The sequence below is a fragment of the Misgurnus anguillicaudatus genome, chromosome 22 (genome assembly GCF_027580225.2).
Source record: "Misgurnus anguillicaudatus chromosome 22, ASM2758022v2, whole genome shotgun sequence".
Taxonomy (NCBI): Eukaryota; Metazoa; Chordata; class Actinopteri; order Cypriniformes; family Cobitidae; genus Misgurnus; species Misgurnus anguillicaudatus.
In genome coordinates this window covers 49,950,698-49,959,135 of record NC_073358.2, presented here as the reverse complement: position 1 = coordinate 49,959,135, position 8,438 = coordinate 49,950,698, and the positions used below count along the sequence as shown (strand labels likewise).

Here is an 8,438-nt window from a genome sequence, read left to right as displayed (position 1 = left end):
ATGGCTCTCACCTCTCGGCTGGACTCAGCGTACCGTAAGTACAGGCTTTGCTCGGTTTCTCCTCAGAATATTCACTCTCTCTCCTCTTCTCTCCACAGGTATCGACTTGGACACAGAAGCACAGTTAATTTGCTTTGAAATGGCTCTCACCTCTCGGCTGGACTCAGTGTACCGCAAGTACAGGTTTTTCTCGGTTTCTCCTCAGAATATTCACTCTCTCTCCTCTTCTCTCCACAGGTATCGACTTGGACACAGAAGCACAGTTAATTTGCTTTGAAATGGCTCTCACCTCTCGGCTGGACTCAGCGTACCGTAAGTACAGGTTTTGCTCGGTTTCTCCTCAGAATATTCACTCACAGGTCTACCGGATACAGTGCATGCTCCGTCTCTTATAGATCGACAGCTTAAGAGGTTAATAGGCACACAGGCAGCAGTGGCGGACTTACAGCAGTCGGCGCGGCATGCGATGGGGTAAGTAGTTCCTAGGTGGCGTCGGGGGCGAACCCTCACGACCGCTAGATGGTGGCAGAGGGGTGGAATATCCCAACGTCTCACCGGGCCGAGCGCTGCCCTTTCCTCGTTACCATCAGGCGTTCGAACTCTGGACAGGGGCGCCCCTTTGTAGAGGCCACGTGACGATGGAATTACGTCACCTCTCTCTCTGCAACAACAATGTTTATGCAATTGGAAACATCAACAATAATAGCCCCAAATCGTACTCACACCTCTGCTGTTTCCTTGGCTCTTCACTGCCACTCTTCACATCCGCCCAATGGCTAGACGGGGGAAAATCGTTTCTGGGCACCGTACTATTTCTGGAGGCCCGAAGCACGCTCACAACATATGCTGTACTGAACTAACTAAAGCCAGCAGCCTCTTTGTCTTCCCTCGACGAAGTGCGTGAAGGCGGGGGTTGATCTGACAAGACACACAGCAATACACAGCAACCCACAGCAATATACAGCACCACGTCAAAAATAAAGGTTTCCACAGCACGTTAGGGTTTTAAATCCCCTTTTTCACTTCGTCTCAATCCGTCATGTGTTCGTTCTCCTCACAACCTTTAAGGTTCGCGATGACTTCACAATCAACAGTTCCAGCCTGAGAGAGAGAGAGAGAGTTAGACAGCCACAAACAGCGCACCAGCAGGCACAACACAGCGCTTCCACACACACCCAAAAGGTCTCGTGCAGTGCTCCTTTAACTATCACCGCTCCGTCCTCTTTCTGCCTGTCTTGGCTGCCGCACTCTTTCCTCGCGATATAAGCGCTCCCGTGGATTAACGGCGCCCTCCGGCTCCTCTAAGGACGGAGCGTGTGATTTTCTGCCCTAGGCAACCATGGAGCTCGTGCCCAAAACAACTCCTTTCTGTGTGCTGCTACAGCTCCATTTATGTGGCCCGTCCTCATTTCTTCCTCTAATCGGAGTTGCTACATAAATTGGCTGCACCTGTGGCTCGTTTCTTCCTGATTTGTGTTGCCAAGGAGACTGGAAAGTGAAAGGTGCTTTTAAAAATTCTGTCCGGGCGAAACCTCTCCTCTCCCTTTTTGGTTCCGCCCTAAGTCACCCTGTGACACATATACAATTACGGGGAGTGCAGAATTGTTGGGCGGGTTGTGTTTTTGAGGATTACTTTTGTTGTTGTACAACTACAGTGCTCTTGGTCAATTCAAAATGTTAACAAACCCTCAAACCTGAACATTTAAGTAGTAAAAGTGAAATTTTGGCTTTATTAAGAGAATATTTCTATGTACATCATTTTTAGGCAACTAATAGTGTGCAGAATTATTAGGCAACTAAATGAAAAACAAAGATTTTACCATCTCACTTGTTTTTTTTCACCTGTTAAAGTGAGAATAATAAACAAACTCTACATTTACAAAAAAAAATTATAAAACAATAAAAAATAAAAAAGATATAGACTCAGTGACCAGTATAGCCACCCTTCTTTTTGTAGTAGTAGTAGTAAATCTTTATTTGTCCCTTTACAGGGCAATTTATGCAGCAACAGACCTCACAAACATACAATTTATGAAAGGAAACAACACAATAACCAACCATAAAACAAACATAAAACAATCCCAGAGCATTTACAGTACAATACCTAATTTGTCTATGCTTATTTAAAACATCACGGCTTCACCTTTATCTTTATGTTTCAAGTATTTAAACTCAAAACTGCATTTGAAACAAAAGACCTAGAGGATTTAACAGTCCTCCACTTGGGCACTCTATATCGCCTACACTGAAAAAAAAAATCCTTTCAATTTACGTAATTTTAATGTGTACATCGGTCCCACATGATCCGATTGTTTAAAACCAAAATCATTTTCTCAAATTAATTTTTATGTGTCAGACCAAAACATTTTAATTACTTTAAGTAGTCTAATAGAAATATGTTGACTCAAAGTGATATTTCTCTTTACTATAACACATTTATTTTGTAATGTTTAAGTAATTTTATTATGTAAGGGGACTAGATTTGCATCTGTAATTCCAACATGCTTTTTTAATGCTTATATTATGGGATTATGTAACTCTAAAGCAATTTCATTATGTCTCTGGCACCAGAATAATCACCCATAATTATCCAAATGTTATTTTTTATTTTTTTAAATACAAAATACATTTGCATTGGCATAAAAAGCAAAGAGTTTTGTACAAATGTTTAGTGATATTGAGGCAAACCACTGCTTTCAGATCATCAATTCATTTAAATCACTACACATTAATTCATTAACAGTCCATTACAACAATCAGCACATGCAGTACATACATAAAGGGGCAATTTCCCAAACAGGTTGTAGATTAATCCATGACTAGGCCCTAGTTATATTAGGATATTTTTACAAAAATAAAGTTTACAAACAAACCTACCTTACAAAAACAACACTGGAGTACATCTTTAGACAAAACAATGGCACTGATATATGGCATTGCAAAAGTCTGGGACTAGGAAAAGCCCCATCTGTGAAACTGACCCAAATGTTTAAAATAGTTACTACAGTAGATTTAGAAGTGCTAAAGCACAAACACTGCATTCCAAAGAGACACGCAAAACAGTAAGTACTATTCTTTATAAAATGGATTAACAAACTCGAAAATATCACTCCTTCAGAAAGTCAGAGCTACAGCATTTATAAACTGTTAATCAAAGATTCAACAAAAACAAAATACAACAACCATTTCCAAAATCGACTCTGAGCAGCAAACTGTTAATGTATTAATAAGAGAAAACACTTAAAACAGATTAAAAAAAAGTCAAAAATGAGCAGCACAGTCTTTCTGATCCTTTCACTGAAAGAAACTGTTCGTTAAAGTTACTCTCAATGCAGTTTGGATTTCCTCAAAAATAAAGCGGAGATCAGGTTTAAGGCATACATCAGCTCAAACACGATGTTGCAACACCTTCATGGCTTCCAGGACTATACAAAGATCCTCTTCTTCATCACAAGAAGCATGTTGTTTGAGAGCACAAATCCCAACATTGGTGTCTTCAAATGACCTCACTGATGCTGACTTCATCCATGCCCTGTACAAAACAAACAAATGTAGTTAAAGAAACAGAAAAAAGTTTACTGTTACAATAAAAGTGTCATTGGAAATTAGTACAATGCAAACAAATATAAATGTAAGTATACAGACCCATGTGCATTGCCACAGCATGTTACAATTGGTTACAAATACATGGGTTACAAAGCAAGGCAGCTGCACTGTCCACTGCTCTGGGTGTGTGTGTGTTCACTAGGGATGCTCCGATCGATCGGCCGATAATGGCATTAAATGACTCGATCGGTGCTCGCTAAATCTGCCGATCTCATAAACCGATCTTTCTGTTTACTTTTGTCATCAAAAGGATCCTGAATGTGGCTGCAATTAAAGACATTTTTTTACGTAGCACGAGCATTTTTACAACCCTTTGCTCATGTGCGGCGTGCAGATTTGTATGTCTCTCTTTGCCTTTACAGAGATATGCGTATTTTCTATGCGGACGTGCTCCGGTCAACAGCGCGAGGCGTCTTCACATCCCCATCAAACAGCGTATACAACACATATCCATCACGGACAATTGCATCCTCATGCCAAAAGTTTCTTATTTGCATGCGTTTTAAAGTTTTGAGCATTTAAACTTTTATTTTCCTCACAGCTGCTTGTCTGCGTTCAGCCGCCGCCCACACACACAGCAGCCTGTCATCAGTGCACGTGAACAGAGCGATCTCTCTCTCACGTCTTAAAGCTGCAGTAACCTAATTCATCTCTCAATAAAATCACTCTCTGCTCTTGACTAAAGAACTTTTATACTTCATACGAATGCGTGTATATTTAATTAATACAGTAAAGTCTGAAGTGTTTTATTTTCAGTACTTTTAGGAGACATAAGCCTTTTTAAAGCCATATTAAATTTCTCTATGCAGAATAAATATTTGTTGTGCTTATTTATTTGAGTCACTATTAAAACAATAATATACCCAATTACTGCAAGTAATATAACAAAGGCAACATCCGTGGTATTATTTTATCTAGAAAAAATGTAACAGTTACAGTCATCAAAGAGCTTGCATACGGACTACCGGCACATCCGGCAACTTGACTGTAAATTTCGTCACCTCCCCTTTTCGGGGGATAAAAAAGCGGCGCTTCCGTTGGCTTCCATTCAAAATGGCGGAACAAAGAAACGTTTTTACACAGCCGGCGGGCGTAAGTGACTTGTGAAGTCACTCAGATTAAACGTGTCGAGTATTTATCTGTCCACTCTGCCCGCCACAGAGCCCGAAAGATACACCAACACATTTAACCTGGCCAATACAAAAAAATGTCCCCCTCATTCTCACAGCGTCAAATTTGTGTAACAACGCCATCCAGTGATTGCTGGAAATATCGCTAAGCCAGTTAGTAGTATGACTCGACGAAAAAGTGCACTCATTACTCTAAATTTAAAGACATAATAAATAAAAACAAAGTAACTTTCAAATACGAAGTAAAATCATTCACTTGCTTCCCTGTTGACTTGATGAGGTACGAGTAAAAGTCTGGGTAAGACACCTCTGGCCAATAGGGAGCGTTGTTACACAAATTTGATGCTGGGAGAATGAAAGAGAGATGTTTTTATATTGACCAAATTAAATATGTTAATTTATCTTTCGCGCTCTATGGCAGGCAGGGTGGACAGATAATTACTCAACATGTTTAATCTGAGTGATTTCATAAGTTATTTACGCATGCCGGCTGTGTACGAAGGTTGCTTTGTTCCGCTATTTTGAATGGAAGCCAATGGAACGTCTAGTGAGATTTCCCCCAAAAGTGGGCGTGAACCTGTTCAGAGACATTCTATGACGTTGCGCCGGTTGTGCGTATATCAGCTTTAAAAAAATCAGAATCGGTATCGGCCGATCACGAAGATTACAAATCGGTGATCGTATCGGCTGCAAAAATCCTGATCGGAGCATCCCTAGTGTTCACTACACTGGAATGAGTTAAATAAAGAGGCCACGTTTCGAGTGTGTGCTACCACACCTGACAATCACATCAAAAGTGAATTCTCTCATTTTCTCACTCTCATGTTGTTACAGACCTGTATAAATGTCTTTGTTCTGATAAACATGAAGGAAGATATTTATTTTGGGGGATGTTTGCGGCCAAGCTGTTCGTGAGCCCCATTCACTTCAATAGTATTATTTTTCCCCACTGTGGAGGTGAATGGGGCTTATGGTTGGTTTGGTTGCAAACATTCCTCAAAGTATCTTCCTTGGTGTTCATCAGAACAAAGACATTTATACAGGTGTGTAACAACATGATAGGGAGTAAGTGATGAGAATTTTTATTTTTGGGTGAACTACCCCTTTAAATCTTCCCAGGTGTTTTAATGACCCGTGTGCCAAAAGATGTTGTAACTAAAACATACTAAACGTTCTGTACTTCCAACATTTTTATGTCTATGAATCTATATTACTTACTTCTGTCATTTGATCATTAATTGTTTGAAGTCTTTTTGCTAGCTGTCCTCCTTTCTGATAGAAGAGTTTCATCAGGTTTTTGGATTGGAGGTCCAGGTGACACAGGAACATTAGACAGTAGCGATTCTTTTAAATTCAGCATTTATCTGAAAACAAATTAACAAACCATTGTATATTTGAGTACTGCGAGTAAAAGAATAATAATTGTATATTAGTTACAAAAATAAGATATAGCTCCTAACAGCAGTACAAAAGTGAAAGAAATGACTTACCAATGCTTTTGAGTGTGTAGCGCATGCAAGGATGATGGACCTATAAGAGGAAATATTCAGAGGTGAAATCAACACACAACCTCAAATGATGAAGGTCACACATACACAGAGCAATAATGAAATAAGTATTATATCTGTCATAGGACGCAATTTTGGACAAAATGAGATCTTAAAACACGGTTCTCTTCTGAAAACGTCAGCTCAAGGTGTGGTCACTTCAAAGCGATTTTTTTTCAGTTAATATACCAGACGTCACGCGAGACATTTAAAAAAGCTTTTTCTAATTGAATCAAGTGTTGCTCGTGGCGTAGCGAAGTCATGAATAAATGACGCGGGTCTGTTCATCTGATTAAGCAGAACGTTTGTTTAATACTCAATGTCATTATTAATTTAGTCAATTGATATCATCTGGTAAATTACTTACATGGATAACGTTACTCTGGACAGAATAACTTTTGGTTAGCGTTTTATTTGTCCTGATACGTTTCCATAGAACAGCTGAGTAAAAAGTGCCTCAAAAGTCAACTCAAAGTAGGTATGTTGCTAAAAATGTCAAAATGGTTAAATGCTTAAACGAGTTGTTCAGATAGAAAGAGCTTGAAAAAAGCTTTTAAATGAGACCAAGATCATGTATATGGGTTAAAGAATAACAAAATACTGGCCATTTGAAACGCGAAAATCATCACTTTATTTGGTCCCATGTTTTCCATTAAAATTCAAGAAAATGTGTGACCGAATCATGAAAATTATGACGTTTTTAGCTATAACTTTTTAAATTAAGATATTGACCTGAATCTTTCAGGATAAGCTGTTTGCCATATCCTCTACATATTCTACTTCTGAAAAGTCAGATATATAAAAAAACAAACCACTAATTACACCAAATAACACTCTTTATTCAGTCTATATATACAGACATCTACTGCATGGCTATACGGCTGCTCCCCATTCTTTACCATTCAAGCTGATTTTGGTAGAGGTAAAACCACCTTTGGTAGTCGTTCAAATTTATTAAAATTTCGTCCACTTGTAGTTTAGCAATTAAACTAAATGTCTTTACAATTTCAAGAATGTCTTTACTCAACTTCAGTAAAAACAGCGATGATTTTACAAACAACAGACTTTGGCGAGCTCGCACGGCCAGCAGTGAAACATGAAAGGTGGTGACTGAAAACGAGAAGGTACCTATGCTTCTTCCGGTGATGTTAAGAATTAAAACTCAGAAATTTCACCATCAACAAACCAACAGAAGCAGTATTTTCCACAACACCGCGCGCCGCCTATGGAAATCTTGGGTTTCGTTGAGCGGAACCAAAAAATCAGCCGCGACAGCGGAGTTAGCAACATACCTACTCAAAGCTGACAGTTTTCAACTCGGATAAAACTACCAAACGTGAACTAACGTTAAACAGCTGACATTTTTAAAACGCTGTGTTTTTCTTTATGAGCTTGACTGACTGTTAACTTACTCCACCAAGCCAACCTCCTCCAAACTAATATTTACTACAAGTCATTGCAATGGCTACATATTTTAAACAAAAATAGTCTATCTAGTGAAGATATATCACGTATGAAGCGAACATAAATAAATAATAGAACTTACTTTAATAACGTGGTGTCCGTCTGAGAGAGTTCTTCTGACTGACTGACTGCTGCTGAGTCTTCATTTTGGCGCCCAAAACAAACGATCTTTAATCTTCTTTTATGGCAATCGATGTCCTTCTCATTGAGCTATACTGCCCCTGCTGCTCAGGAGGTGCCGTTTTGTGTGCAAACCCAATTTTATTGCTTTAAGTATTCAATTCAATCAATTTTAATCAATGTAAGAATAATGTGTTCATTTTACATTCAAACAAAACATTTTAATCCTAATCAATTACATTATGTTTACACAAGGAATATAAATACTTTGTGTTGCATATACATGTTTATTTTATTTAAATTCAAAGACCCACTAAGTCCATTTTTTTCAGTGTACCTGAAGGGAGCATTTCAAATTCTAAAAACAAAACATGGGATGAATCACCCAAAATAGTCAAGGACTTCCTGAGAACATTTCTCTCACATAAAGTAGTCAAACCCAGTTGTGTAGAGCCTGTAATCTTTGATCCTAGATTTACAATGCTCTGCAGCTTGGATCTACTTTTAAAATTTAATCCATAAAACCAACAAATCATACCAAAAGTTAAAACCGTTTCAATAAAAGATCTAT

General features: G+C 38.6%; 1 long non-coding RNA gene across 2 annotated transcripts; it reads right to left on the bottom strand.

Annotated features, from left to right (window-relative positions):
* Positions 1-3,116: 3,116 nt before the first annotated feature.
* Positions 3,117-8,001, bottom strand: LOC141358943 (uncharacterized). 2 transcript variants are annotated; one of them, XR_012365495.1, is made up of 4 exons: positions 7,830-8,001; positions 6,227-6,266; positions 5,955-6,100; positions 3,117-3,532 (listed from the first exon to the last, which is right to left on the bottom strand). It is a non-coding gene; the product is annotated as an uncharacterized lncRNA (long non-coding RNA). The 2 variants fall into 2 exon arrangements; XR_012365494.1 differs by lacking the exon at positions 7,830-8,001 and having other exon boundaries at positions 3,120-3,532; positions 6,227-6,587.
* Positions 8,002-8,438: the final 437 nt, after the last annotated feature.